The 13,981-nt window shown below is 47.7% G+C and overlaps 14 non-coding genes across 14 annotated transcripts; 8 read left to right on the forward strand and 6 right to left on the reverse strand.

Moving 5' to 3' along the window:
* Positions 1–351: 351 nt before the first annotated feature.
* On the forward strand, positions 352–423 carry trnae-uuc (transfer RNA glutamic acid (anticodon UUC)). The gene has a single exon. It is a non-coding gene; the product is annotated as a tRNA-Glu (tRNA).
* A 788-nt stretch (positions 424–1,211) lies between these two features.
* trnah-gug (transfer RNA histidin (anticodon GUG)) lies at positions 1,212–1,283 on the reverse strand. The gene has a single exon. It is a non-coding gene; the product is annotated as a tRNA-His (tRNA).
* A 548-nt stretch (positions 1,284–1,831) lies between these two features.
* Positions 1,832–1,903, forward strand: trnae-uuc (transfer RNA glutamic acid (anticodon UUC)). The gene has a single exon. It is a non-coding gene; the product is annotated as a tRNA-Glu (tRNA).
* Positions 1,904–3,311: 1,408 nt separating this feature from the next.
* trnae-uuc (transfer RNA glutamic acid (anticodon UUC)) lies at positions 3,312–3,383 on the forward strand. The gene has a single exon. It is a non-coding gene; the product is annotated as a tRNA-Glu (tRNA).
* A 788-nt stretch (positions 3,384–4,171) lies between these two features.
* On the reverse strand, positions 4,172–4,243 carry trnah-gug (transfer RNA histidin (anticodon GUG)). Its single transcript has one exon. It is a non-coding gene; the product is annotated as a tRNA-His (tRNA).
* A 1,408-nt stretch (positions 4,244–5,651) lies between these two features.
* On the reverse strand, positions 5,652–5,723 carry trnah-gug (transfer RNA histidin (anticodon GUG)). The gene has a single exon. It is a non-coding gene; the product is annotated as a tRNA-His (tRNA).
* Positions 5,724–6,271: 548 nt separating this feature from the next.
* trnae-uuc (transfer RNA glutamic acid (anticodon UUC)) lies at positions 6,272–6,343 on the forward strand. Its single transcript has one exon. It is a non-coding gene; the product is annotated as a tRNA-Glu (tRNA).
* A 788-nt stretch (positions 6,344–7,131) lies between these two features.
* On the reverse strand, positions 7,132–7,203 carry trnah-gug (transfer RNA histidin (anticodon GUG)). The gene has a single exon. It is a non-coding gene; the product is annotated as a tRNA-His (tRNA).
* Positions 7,204–7,751: 548 nt separating this feature from the next.
* Positions 7,752–7,823, forward strand: trnae-uuc (transfer RNA glutamic acid (anticodon UUC)). Its single transcript has one exon. It is a non-coding gene; the product is annotated as a tRNA-Glu (tRNA).
* A 788-nt stretch (positions 7,824–8,611) lies between these two features.
* On the reverse strand, positions 8,612–8,683 carry trnah-gug (transfer RNA histidin (anticodon GUG)). The gene has a single exon. It is a non-coding gene; the product is annotated as a tRNA-His (tRNA).
* Positions 8,684–9,231: 548 nt separating this feature from the next.
* On the forward strand, positions 9,232–9,303 carry trnae-uuc (transfer RNA glutamic acid (anticodon UUC)). Its single transcript has one exon. It is a non-coding gene; the product is annotated as a tRNA-Glu (tRNA).
* Positions 9,304–10,091: 788 nt separating this feature from the next.
* Positions 10,092–10,163, reverse strand: trnah-gug (transfer RNA histidin (anticodon GUG)). The gene has a single exon. It is a non-coding gene; the product is annotated as a tRNA-His (tRNA).
* A 548-nt stretch (positions 10,164–10,711) lies between these two features.
* trnae-uuc (transfer RNA glutamic acid (anticodon UUC)) lies at positions 10,712–10,783 on the forward strand. The gene has a single exon. It is a non-coding gene; the product is annotated as a tRNA-Glu (tRNA).
* A 1,400-nt stretch (positions 10,784–12,183) lies between these two features.
* On the forward strand, positions 12,184–12,255 carry trnae-uuc (transfer RNA glutamic acid (anticodon UUC)). The gene has a single exon. It is a non-coding gene; the product is annotated as a tRNA-Glu (tRNA).
* The last annotated feature ends 1,726 nt before the right edge of the window (positions 12,256–13,981 follow it).

The following is a 13,981-nucleotide window of genomic DNA, read 5'->3' on the forward strand; positions in this document are numbered from 1 at the left end:
TCGCCTCATAGCACACGTGAGAGGAATGAAGTCGTGACTTGGGGTGTCTCCTGCTTACATTTTTGACGCAGTGCCGGTGTTGGTATGCTGGGCAATTGGTAGGCAAATTGGGGCATCTTGAAACACCTACTCGTGGCAGTCTTAGCGTCCTTGCCTTCAGCTGAGATGACACACCATGCGATTCAGTGAGAAGCTAGTTTATGATGGTCAGCAAAGGATCCGATTGTTTGCAATGCTCTGGGATTATATGAAAGAGAAGAAAAAATATAAAACATCCAGACAGCCTCCTCGCGACAAATGGACTGTGATTGAAAGTCACAGCATCATCGTAATTGACCTCCGGTTTATTAATCCCATATGGTCTAGCGGTTAGGATTCCTGGTTTTCACCCAGGCAGCCCGGGTTCGACTCCCGGTATGGGAAAGCTAGTTCGAGCTCACTCACATAACACAGGTGTACTGTACTCCTCGACTTGCCCAAGTTTTCTTCCAGGCTGTGTTTTCATTTAAAGCGTACAGGTGGCTCTCACGTAATCAAAGCCAATAATCGATCCAGAATAATGCTGCTTGGGGCTCCTTTCAGTACCATAGCAGAGAGCCTAACCATCCCCAGCCCTGAAGTCCCTGGATCAATTTGCATCCTACAGCATGAGAAGAGACAACCACAACACAGTGGTTCCCGTCCAGGGAGCATGGCAAGTATCTGCAAGCAAGGCACATAAAGAAACGGAAAGGGTCCGGGTGACATAGGAAACACCACACAACACAGCAGCACACAATCAACCGTCAGAGATGCGATGTCCATAAAACGAACGACTTGATGAGATCGGCTAATATACTTCCTTACACTCTGGCGCTCGCAGTTCTTCCCATGTAAATTTTGTATTCTATTTATATAAATATGTATATATTTTTCCTTTTTTGCAATGCTCTGTTCTTGGATCCCAAAGAAAGTGGTGTGATCATCGCAAACGAGACTGGAGCACGTTTCAGATGAAACGGCATGCGCTGCTTTGAATCTGATGAATTGAACTGGAGCCAAAAGAGCCCGTGCCGTACAGCCCAGTGTTAGCATGCGCTCTCCGCAAAAGGGGCATCGGCTGAACGTGATTGCAACTTGATGAGGACGCAATTTTAGCATAGGTGTGAGTTAAAGAGACTTATTTCGATATCACTCGCTTCAAAATGCATTCTACGAACCGTTTCTTCAACTGCCGTGACCCGGATTCGAACCGGGGTTGCTGCGGCCACAACGCAGAGTACTGACCACTATACGATCACGGCACGCAAAGCACAACTGACAGGGAAGCTTTGCTCCCATACCCAGACAAAGAGCGACTCCGATCCTGGAGCGCTCCTCGTTTCCTCCGTAACCCGCTTGAAACGTGGACCGGAGAGGAAGGTGGATTGGAAAAGAGTGAAATTCTCACTCGGTCTGTCCTGTCCACAGCCAAGTCTTGGGTTTCTGATTGATTTGGAGCTCGCCTCATAGCACACGTGAGAGGAATGAAGTCGTGACTTGGGGTGTTACCTGCTTACATTTTTGACGCAGTGCCGGTGTTGGTATGCTGGGCAATTGGTAGGCAAATTGGGGCATCTTGAAACACCTACTCGTGGCAGTCTTAGCGTCCTTGCCTTCAGCTGAGATGACACACCATGCGATTCAGTGAGAAGCTAGTTTATGATGGTCAGCAAAGGATCCGATTGTTTGCAATGCTCTGGGATTATATGAAAGAGAAGAAAAAATATAAAACATCCAGACAGCCTCCTCGCGACTAATGGACTGTGATTGAAAGTCACAGCATCATCGTAATTGACCTCCAGTTTATTAATCCCATATGGTCTAGCGGTTAGGATTCCTGGTTTTCACCCAGGCGGCCCGGGTTCGACTCCCGGTATGGGAAAGCTAGTTCGAGCTCGCTCACATAACACAGGTGTACTGTACTCCTCGACTTGCCCAAGTTTTCTTCCAGGCTGTGTTTTCATTTAAAGCGTACAGGTGGCTCTCACGTAATCAAAGCCAATAATCGCTCCAGAATAATGCTGCTTGGGGCTCCTTTCAGTACCATAGCAGAGAGCCTAACCATCCCCAGCCCTGAAGTCCCTGGATCAATTTGCATCCTACAGCATGAGAAGAGACAACCACGACACGGCGGTTCCCGTCCAGGGAGCATGGCAAGTATCTGCAAGCAAGGCACATAAAGAAACGGAAAGGGTCCGGGTGACATAGGAAACACCACACAACACAGCAGCACACAATCAACCGTCAGAGATGCGATGTCCATAAAACGAACGACTTGATGAGATCGGCTAATATACTTCCTTACACTCTGGCGCTCGCAGTTCTTCCCATGTAAATTTTGTATTCTATTTATATAAATATGTATATATTTTTCCTTTTTTGCAATGCTCTGTTCTTGGATCCCGAAGAAAGTGGTGTGATCATCGCAAACGAGACTGGAGCACGTTTCAGATGAAACGGCATGCGCTGCTTTGAATCTGATGAATTGAACTGGAGCCAAAAGAGCCCGTGCCGTACAGCCCAGTGTTAGCACGCGCTCTCCGCAAAAGGGGCATCGGCTGAACGTGATTGCAACTTGATGAGGACGCAATTTTAGCATAGGTGTGAGTTAAATAGACTTATTTCGATATCACTCGCTTCAAAATGCATTCTACGAACCGTTTGTTCAACTGCCGTGACCCGGATTCGAACCGGGGTTGCTGCAGCCACAACGCAGAGTACTGACAACTATACGATCACGGCACGCAAAGCACAACTGACAGGGAAACTTTGCTCCCATACCCAGACAAAGAGCGACTCCGATCCTGGAGCGCTCCTCGTTTCCTCTGTAACCCGCTTGAAACGTGGACCGGAGAGGAAGGTGGATTGGAAAAGAGTGAAATTCTCACTCGGTCTGTCCTGTCCACAGCCAAGTCTTGGGTTTCTGATTGATTTGGAGCTCGCCTCATAGCACACGTGAGAGGAATGAAGTCGTGACTTGGGGTGTCTCCTGCTTACATTTTTGACGCAGTGCCGGTGTTGGTATGCTGGGCAATTGGTAGGCAAATTGGGGCATCTTGAAACACCTACTCGTGGCAGTCTTAGCGTCCTTGCCTTCAGCTGAGATGACACACCATGCGATTCAGTGAGAAGCTAGTTTATGATGGTCAGCAAAGGATCCGATTGTTTGCAATGCTCTGGGATTATATGAAAGAGAAGAAAAAATATAAAACATCCAGACAGCCTCCTCGCGACTAATGGACTGTGATTGAAAGTCACAGCATCATCGTAATTGACCTCCGGTTTATTAATCCCATATGGTCTAGCGGTTAGGATTCCTGGTTTTCACCCAGGCGGCCCGGGTTCGACTCCCGGTATGGGAAAGCTAGTTCGAGCTCACTCACATAACACAGGTGTACTGTACTCCTCGACTTGCCCAAGTTTTCTTCCAAGCTGTGTTTTCATTTAAAGCGTACAGGTGGCTCTCACGTAATCAAAGCCAATAATCGATCCAGAATAATGCTGCTTGGGGCTCCTTTCAGTACCATAGCAGAGAGCCTAACCATCCCCAGCCCTGAAGTCCCTGGATCAATTTGCATCCTACAGCATGAGAAGAGACAACCACGACACAGCGGTTCCCGTCCAGGGAGCATGGCAAGTATCTGCAAGCAAGGCACATAAAGAAACGGAAAGGGTCCGGGTGACATAGGAAACACCACACAACACAGCAGCACACAATCAACCGTCAGAGATGCGATGTCCATAAAAAGAACGACTTGATGAGATCGGCTAATATACTTCCTTACACTCTGGCGCTCGCAGTTCTTCCCATGTAAATTTTGTATTCTATTTATATAAATATGTATATATTTTTCCTTTTTTGCAATGCTCTGTTCTTGGATCCCAAAGAAAGTGGTGTGATCATCGCAAACGAGACTGGAGCACGTTTCAGATGAAACGGCATGCGCTGCTTTGAATCTGATGAATTGAACTGGAGCCAAAAGAGCCCGTGCCGTACAGCCCAGTGTTAGCATGCGCTCTCCGCAAAAGGGGCATCGGCTGAACGTGATTGCAACTTGATGAGGACGCAATTTTAGCATAGGTGTGAGTTAAATAGACTTATTTCGATATCACTCGCTTCAAAATGCATTCTACGAACCGTTTCTTCAACTGCCGTGACCCGGATTCGAACCGGGGTTGCTGCGGCCACAACGCAGAGTACTGACCACTATACGATCACGGCACGCAAAGCACAACTGACAGGGAAGCTTTGCTCCCATACCCAGACAAAGAGCGACTCCGATCCTGGAGCGCTCCTCGTTTCCTCCGTAACCCGCTTGAAACGTGGACCGGAGAGGAAGGTGGATTGGAAAAGAGTGAAATTCTCACTCGGTCTGTCCTGTCCACAGCCAAGTCTTGGGTTTCTGATTGATTTGGAGCTCGCCTCATAGCACACGTGAGAGGAATGAAGTCGTGACTTGGGGTGTCTCCTGCTTACATTTTTGACGCAGTGCCGGTGTTGGTATGCTGGGCAATTGGTAGGCAAATTGGGGCATCTTGAAACACCTACTCGTGGCAGTCTTAGCGTCCTTGCCTTCAGCTGAGATGACACACCATGCGATTCAGTGAGAAGCTAGTTTATGATGGTCAGCAAAGGATCCGATTGTTTGCAATGCTCTGGGATTATATGAAAGAGAAGAAAAAATATAAAACATCCAGACAGCCTCCTCGCGACTAATGGACTGTGATTGAAAGTCACAGCATCATCGTAATTGACCTCCGGTTTGTTAATCCCATATGGTCTAGCGGTTAGGATTTCTGGTTTTCACCCAGGCGGCCCGGGATCGACTCCAGGTATGGGAAAGCTAGTTCGAGCTCGCTCACATAACATAGGTGTACTGTACTCCTCGACTTGCCCAAGTTTTCTTCCAGGCTGTGTTTTCATTTAAAGCGTACAGGTGGCTCTCACGTAATCAAAGCCAATAATCGCTCCAGAATAATGCTGCTTGGGGCTCCTTTCAGTACCATAGCAGAGAGCCTAACCATCCCCAGCCCTGAAGTCCCTGGATCAATTTGCATCCTACAGCATGAGAAGAGACAACCACGACACGGCGGTTCCCGTCCAGGGAGCATGGCAAGTATCTGCAAGCAAGGCACATAAAGAAACGGAAAGGGTCCGGGTGACATAGGAAACACCACACAACACAGCAGCACACAATCAACCGTCAGAGATGCGATGTCCATAAAACGAACGACTTGATGAGATCGGCTAATATACTTCCTTACACTCTGGCGCTCGCAGTTCTTCCCATGTAAATTTTGTATTCTATTTATATAAATATGTATATATTTTTCCTTTTTTGCAATGCTCTGTTCTTGGATCCCGAAGAAAGTGGTGTGATCATCGCAAACGAGACTGGAGCACGTTTCAGATGAAACGGCATGCGCTGCTTTGAATCTGATGAATTGAACTGGAGCCAAAAGAGCCCGTGCCGTACAGCCCAGTGTTAGCATGCGCTCTCCGCAAAAGGGGCATCGGCTGAACGTGATTGCAACTTGATGAGGACGCAATTTTAGCATAGGTGTGAGTTAAATAGACTTATTTCGATATCACTCGCTTCAAAATGCATTCTACGAACTGTTTGTTCAACTGCCGTGACCCGGATTCGAACCGGGGTTGCTGCAGCCACAACGCAGAGTACTGACCACTATACTATCACGGCACGCAAAGCACAACTGACAGGGAAGCTTTGCTCCCATACCCAGACAAAGAGCGACTCCGATCCTGGAGCGCTCCTCGTTTCCTCTGTAACCCGCTTGAAACGTGGACCGGAGAGGAAGGTGGATTGGAAAAGAGTGAAATTCTCACTCGGTCTGTCCTGTCCACAGCCAAGTCTTGGGTTTCTGATTGATTTGGAGCTCGCCTCATAGCACACGTGAGAGGAATGAAGTCGTGACTTGGGGTGTCTCCTGCTTACATTTTTGACGCAGTGCCGGTGTTGGTATGCTGGGCAATTGGTAGGCAAATTGGGGCATCTTGAAACACCTACTCGTGGCAGTCTTAGCGTCCTTGCCTTCAGCTGAGATGACACACCATGCGATTCAGTGAGAAGCTAGTTTATGATGGTCAGCAAAGGATCCGATTGTTTGCAATGCTCTGGGATTATATGAAAGAGAAGAAAAAATATAAAACATCCAGACAGCCTCCTCGCGACTAATGGACTGTGATTGAAAGTCACAGCATCATCGTAATTGACCTCCGGTTTATTAATCCCATATGGTCTAGCGGTTAGGATTCCTGGTTTTCACCCAGGCGGCCCGGGTTCGACTCCCGGTATGGGAAAGCTAGTTCGAGCTCACTCACATAACACAGGTGTACTGTACTCCTCGACTTGCCCAAGTTTTCTTCCAAGCTGTGTTTTCATTTAAAGCGTACAGGTGGCTCTCACGTAATCAAAGCCAATAATCGCTCCAGAATAATGCTGCTTGGGGCTCCTTTCAGTACCATAGCAGAGAGCCTAACCATCCCCAGCCCTGAAGTCCCTGGATCAATTTGCATCCTACAGCATGAGAAGAGACAACCACGACACAGCGGTTCCCGTCCAGGGAGCATGGCAAGTATCTGCAAGCAAGGCACATAAAGAAACGGAAAGGGTCCGGGTGACATAGGAAACACCACACAACACAGCAGCACACAATCAACCGTCAGAGATGCGATGTCCATAAAAAGAACGACTTGATGAGATCGGCTAATATACTTCCTTACACTCTGGCGCTCGCAGTTCTTCCCATGTAAATTTTGTATTCTATTTATATAAATATGTATATATTTTTCCTTTTTTGCAATGCTCTGTTCTTGGATCCCAAAGAAAGTGGTGTGATCATCGCAAACGAGACTGGAGCACGTTTCAGATGAAACGGCATGCGCTGCTTTGAATCTGATGAATTGAACTGGAGCCAAAAGAGCCCGTGCCGTACAGCCCAGTGTTAGCATGCGCTCTCCGCAAAAGGGGCATCGGCTGAACGTGATTGCAACTTGATGAGGACGCAATTTTAGCATAGGTGTGAGTTAAATAGACTTATTTCGATATCACTCGCTTCAAAATGCATTCTACGAACCGTTTGTTCAACTGCCATGACCCGGATTCGAACCGGGGTTGCTGCGGCCACAACGCAGAGTACTGACCACTATACGATCACGGCACGCAAAGCACAACTGACAGGGAAGCTTTGCTCCCATACCCAGACAAAGAGCGACTCCGATCCTGGAGCGCTCCTCGTTTCCTCCGTAACCCGCTTGAAACGTGGACCGGAGAGGAAGGTGGATTGGAAAAGAGTGAAATTCTCACTCGGTCTGTCCTGTCCACAGCCAAGTCTTGGGTTTCTGATTGATTTGGAGCTCGCCTCATAGCACACGTGAGAGGAATGAAGTCGTGACTTGGGGTGTCTCCTGCTTACATTTTTGACGCAGTGCCGGTGTTGGTATGCTGGGCAATTGGTAGGCAAATTGGGGCATCTTGAAACACCTACTCGTGGCAGTCTTAGCGTCCTTGCCTTCAGCTGAGATGACACACCATGCGATTCAGTGAGAAGCTAGTTTATGATGGTCAGCAAAGGATCCGATTGTTTGCAATGCTCTGGGATTATATGAAAGAGAAGAAAAAATATAAAACATCCAGACAGCCTCCTCGCGACTAATGGACTGTGATTGAAAGTCACAGCATCATCGTAATTGACCTCCGGTTTATTAATCCCATATGGTCTAGCGGTTAGGATTCCTGGTTTTCACCCAGGCGGCCCGGGTTCGACTCCCGGTATGGGAAAGCTAGTTCGAGCTCGCTCACATAACACAGGTGTACTGTACTCCTTGACTTGCCCAAGTTTTCTTCCAGGCTGTGTTTTCATTTAAAGCGTACAGGTGGCTCTCACGTAATCAAAGCCAATAATCGCTCCAGAATAATGCTGCTTGGGGCTCCTTTCAGTACCATAGCAGAGAGCCTAACCATCCCCAGCCCTGAAGTCCCTGGATCAATTTGCATCCTACAGCATGAGAAGAGACAACCACGACACGGCGGTTCCCGTCCAGGGAGCATGGCAAGTATCTGCAAGCAAGGCACATAAAGAAACGGAAAGGGTCCGGGTGACATAGGAAACACCACACAACACAGCAGCACACAATCAACCGTCAGAGATGCGATGTCCATTAAACGAACGACTTGATGAGATCGGCTAATATACTTCCTTACACTCTGGCGCTCGCAGTTCTTCCCATGTAAATTTTGTATTCTATTTATATAAATATGTATATATTTTTCCTTTTTTGCAATGCTCTGTTCTTGGATCCCAAAGAAAGTGGTGTGATCATCGCAAACGAGACTGGAGCACGTTTCAGATGAAACGGCATGCGCTGCTTTGAATCTGATGAATTGAACTGGAGCCAAAAGAGCCCGTGCCGTACAGCCCAGTGTTAGCATGCGCTCTCCGCAAAAGGGGCATCGGCTGAACGTGATTGCAACTTGATGAGGACGCAATTTTAGCATAGGTGTGAGTTAAATAGACTTATTTCGATATCACTCGCTTCAAAATGCATTCTACGAACCGTTTGTTCAACTGCCGTGACCCGGATTCGAACCGGGGTTGCTGCAGCCACAACGCAGAGTACTGACCACTATACGATCACGGCACGCAAAGCACAACTGACAGGGAAGCTTTGCTCCCATACCCAGACAAAGAGCGACTCCGATCCTGGAGCGCTCCTCGTTTCCTCCGTAACCCGCTTGAAACGTGGACCGGAGAGGAAGGTGGATTGGAAAAGAGTGAAATTCTCACTCGGTCTGTCCTGTCCACAGCCAAGTCTTGGGTTTCTGATTGATTTGGAGCTCGCCTCATAGCACACGTGAGAGGAATGAAGTCGTGACTTGGGGTGTCTCCTGCTTACATTTTTGACGCAGTGCCGGTGTTGGTATGCTGGGCAATTGGTAGGCAAATTGGGGCATCTTGAAACACCTACTCGTGGCAGTCTTAGCGTCCTTGCCTTCAGCTGAGATGACACACCATGCGATTCAGTGAGAAGCTAGTTTATGATGGTCAGCAAAGGATCCGATTGTTTGCAATGCTCTGGGATTATATGAAAGAGAAGAAAAAATATAAAACATCCAGACAGCCTCCTCGCGACTAATGGACTGTGATTGAAAGTCACAGCATCATCGTAATTGACTTCTGGTTTATTAATCCCATATGGTCTAGCGGTTAGGATTCTTGGTTTTCACCCAGGCGGCCCGGGTTCGACTCCCGATATGGGAAAGCTAGTTCGAGCTCACTCACATAATACAGGTGTACTGTACTCCTCGACTTGCCCAAGTTTTCTTCCAGGTTGTGTTTTCTTTTAAAGCGTACAGGTGGCTCTCACGTAATCATAGCCAATAATCGCTCCAGAATAATGCTGCTTGGGGCTCCTTTCAGTACCATAGCAGAGAGCCTAACCATCCCCAGCCCTGAAGTCCCTGGATCAATTTGCATCCTACAGCATGAGAAGAGACAACCACGACACGGCGGTTCCCGTCCAGGGAGCATGGCAAGTATCTGCAAGCAAGGCACATAAAGAAACGGAAAGGGTCCGGGTGACATAGGAAACACCACACAACACAGCAGCACACAATCAACCGTCAGAGATGCGATGTCCATAAAACGAACGACTTGATGAGATCGGCTAATATACTTCCTTACACTCTGGCGCTCGCAGTTCTTCCCATGTAAATTTTGTATTCTATTTATATAAATATGTATATATTTTTCCTTTTTTGCAATGCTCTGTTCTTGGATCCCAAAGAAAGTGGTGTGATCATCGCAAACGAGACTGGAGCACGTTTCAGATGAAACGGCATGCGCTGCTTTGAATCTGATGAATTGAACTGGAGCCAAATGAGCCCATGCCGTACAGCCCAGTGTTAGCACGCGCTCTCCGCAAAAGGGGCATCGGCTGAACGTGATTGCAACTTGATGAGGACGCAATTTTAGCATAGGTGTGAGTTAAATAGACTTATTTCGATATCACTCGCTTCAAAATGCATTCTACGAACCGTTTGTTCAACTGCCGTGACCCGGATTCGAACCGGGGTTGCTGCGGCCACAACGCAGAGTACTGACCACTATACGATCACGGCACGCAAAGCACAACTGACAGGGAAGCCTTGCTCCCATACCCAGACAAAGAGCGACTCCGATCCTGGAGCGCTCCTCGTTTCCTCTGTAACCCGCTTGAAACGTGGACCGGAGAGGAAGGTGGATTGGAAAAGAGTGAAATTCTCACTCGGTCTGTCCTGTCCACAGCCAAGTCTTGGGTTTCTGATTGATTTGGAGCTCGCCTCATAGCACACGTGAGAGGAATGAAGTCGTGACTTGGGGTGTCTCCTGCTTACATTTTTGACGCAGTGCCGGTGTTGGTAGGCTGGGCAATTGGTAGGCAAATTGGGGCATCTTGAAACTCGTACTCGTGGCAGTCTTAGTGTCCTTGCCTTCAGCTGAGATGACACACCATGCGATTCAGTGAGAAGCTAGTTTATGATGGTCAGCAAAGGATCCGATTGTTTGCAATGCTCTGGGATTATATGAAAGAGAAGAAAAAATATAAAATATCCAGACAGCCTCCTCGCGACTAATGGACTGTGATTGAAAGTCACAGCATCATCGTAATTGACCTCCGGTTTATTAATCCCATATGGTCTAGCGGTTAGGATTCCTGGTTTTCACCCAGGCGGCCCGGGTTCAACTCCCGGTATGGGAAAGCTAGTTCGAGCTCACTCACATAACGCAGGTGTACTGTACTCCTCGAGTTGCCCAAGTTTTCTTCCAGGCTGTGTTTTCAATCAAAGCATACAGGTGGCTCTCACGTAATCAAAGCCAATAATGGCTCCAGAATAATGCTGCTTGGGGCTCCTTTCAGTACGATAGCAGAGAGCCTAACCATCCCCAGCCCTGAAGTCCCTGGATCAATTCGCATCCTACAGCATGAGAAGAGACAACCACGACACGGCGGTTCCCGTCCAGGGAGCATGGCAAGTATCTGCAAGCAAGGCACATAAAGAAACGGAAACGGTCCGGGTTACATAGGAAACAACACAGCAGCACACAATCAACCGTCAGAGATGCGATGTCCATAAAACGAACGACTTGATGAGATCGGCTAATATACTTCCTTACACTCTGGCGCTCGCAGTTCTTCCCATGTAAATTTTGTATTCTATTTATATAAATATGTATATATTTTTCCTTTTTTGCAATGCTCTGTTCTTGGATCCCAAAGAAAGTGGTGTGATCATCGCAAACGAGACTGGAGCACGTTTCAGATGAAACGGCATGCGCTGCTTTGAATCTGATGAATTGAACTGGAGCCAAAAGAGCCCGTGCCGTACAGCCCAGTGTTAGCACGCGCTCTCCGCAAAAGGGGCATCGGCTGAACGTGATTGCAACTTGATGAGGACGCAATTTTAGCATAGGTGTGAGTTAAATAGACTTATTTCGATATCACTCGCTTCAAAATGCATTCTACGAACCGTTTGTTCAACTGCCGTGACCCGGATTCGAACCGGGTTGTTGCGGCCACAACGCAGAGTACTGACCACTATACGATCACGGCACGCAAGGCACAACTGACAGTGAAGCCTTGCTCCCATACACAGACAAAGAGCGACTCCGATCCTGGAGCGCTCCTCGTTTCCTCTGTAACCCGCTGGAAACGTGGACCGGAGAGGAAGGTGGATTGGAAAAGAGTGAAATTCTCACTCGGTCTGTCCTGTCCACAGCCAAGTCTTGGGTTTCTCATTCATTTGGAGCTCGCCTCATAGCACACGTGAGAGGAATGAAGTCGTGACTTGGGGTGTCTCCTGCTTACATTTTTGACGCAGTGCCGGTGTTGGTATGCTGGGCAATTGGTAGGCAAATTGGGGCATCTTGAAACACCTACTCGTGGCAGTCTTAGCGTCCTTGCCTTCAGCTGAGATGACACACCATGCGATTCAGTGAGAAGCTAGTTTATGATGGTCAGCAAAGGATCCGATTGTTTGCAATGCTCTGGGATTATATGAAAGAGAAGAAAAAATATAAAACATCCAGACAGCCTCCTCGCGACTAATGGACTGTGATTGAAAGTCACAGCATCATCGTAATTGACCTCCGGTCTATTAATCCCATATGGTCTAGCGGTTAGGATTCCTGGTTTTCACCCAGGCGGCCCGGGTTCGACTCCCGGTATGGGAAAGCTAGTTCGAGCTCGCTCACATAACACAGGTGTACTGTACTCCTCGACTTGCCCAAGTTTTCTTCCAGGCTGTGTTTTCATTTAAAGCGTACAGGTGGCTCTCACGTAATCAAAGCCAATAATCGCTCCAGAATAATGCTGCTTGGGGCTCCTTTCAGTACCATAGCAGAGAGCCTAACCATCCCCAGCCCTGAAGTCCCTGGATCAATTTGCATCCTACAGCATGAGAAGAGACAACCACGATACGGCGGATCCCGTCCAGGGAGCATGGCAAGTATCTGCAAGCAAGGCACATAAAGAAACGGAAAGGGTCCGGGTGACATAGGAAACACCACACAACACAGCAGCACACAATCAACCGTCAGAGATGCGATGTCCATAAAACGAACGACTTGATGAGTTCGGCTAATATACTTCCTTACACTCTGGCGCTCGCAGTTCTTCCCATGTAAATTTTGTATTCTATTTATATAAATATGTATATATTTTTCCTTTTTTCCAATGCTCTGTTCTTGGATCCCAAAGAAAGTGGTGTGATCATCGCAAACGAGACTGGAGCACGTTTCAGATGAAACGGCATGCGCTGCTTTGAATCTGATGAATTGAACTGGAGCCAAATGAGCCCGTGCCGTACAGCCCAGTGTTAGCACGCGCTCTCCGCAAAAGGGGCATCGGCTGAACGTGATTGCAACTTGATGAGGACGCAATTTTAGCATAGGTGTGAGTTAAATAGACTTATTTCGATATCACTCGCTTCAAAATGCATTCTACGAACCGTTTGTTCAACTGCCGTGACCCGGATTCGAACCGGAGTTGCTGCGGCCACAACGCAGAGTACTGACCACTATACGATCACGGCACGCAAGGTGCAACTGACGGGGAAGCCTTGCTCCCATACCCAGACAAAGAGCGACTCCGATCCTGGAGCGCTCCTCGTTTCCTCTGTAACCCGCTTGAAACGTGGACCGGAGAGGAAGGTGGATTGGAAAAGAGTGAAATTGTCACTCGATCTGTCCTGTCCACAGCCAACCAAGTCTTGGGTTTCTGATTGATTTGGAGCTCGCCTCATAGCACACGTGAGAGGAATGAAGTCGTGACTTGGGGTGTCTCCTGCTTACATTTTTGACGCAGTGCCGGTGTTGGTAGGCTGGGCAATTGGTAGGCAAATTGGGGAAATTTGGGGTAGGCATAAAGAAGGTATAATTCGCTTGAAAACGCAAGCAGTGAAACATTTGTCTAACTTCTGTGACCCGGATTCATACCGAGTTGTTGCAGCCACAACGCAGAGTACTGACCATCATACGGTCAGAGAACGAAAGGCCCAACTGAGGGGAGAAGCTTGTTTTTGGGGTTTAATCAGGAGTAGATTTTTGGTTAGGCCTGTGTAAATATGGGTGTTCTAGTTTTTGTTGGGTATATAAGGACACTTTCCAAGACATTTTTGTATTCATACTGTGGTTCATTCACATAACTGACTTATTAGAACCTTGCAAAAGTTAAGCAAATATTATCAAGGCAATCGAATGTTGTTGTGCCTCAGTGGACACATTTGCAAAATCAGTCCCTTCCTTGTCCTGTAAAGTTTAACGTTCAATCTATTCCTCCTGGCTTTAGAGTGAACTTGTCAATGGTTCTATTATGGTCCACATTTTCTTCAAGATCGTGTTCAAATTATAAATAGTCATGTTCCTCATACAAACTGATTACTCTGGCGATGTCAAATGC

This window comes from Erpetoichthys calabaricus, chromosome 10 (assembly GCF_900747795.2).
Source record: "Erpetoichthys calabaricus chromosome 10, fErpCal1.3, whole genome shotgun sequence".
NCBI lineage: Eukaryota > Metazoa > Chordata > Cladistia > Polypteriformes > Polypteridae > Erpetoichthys > Erpetoichthys calabaricus.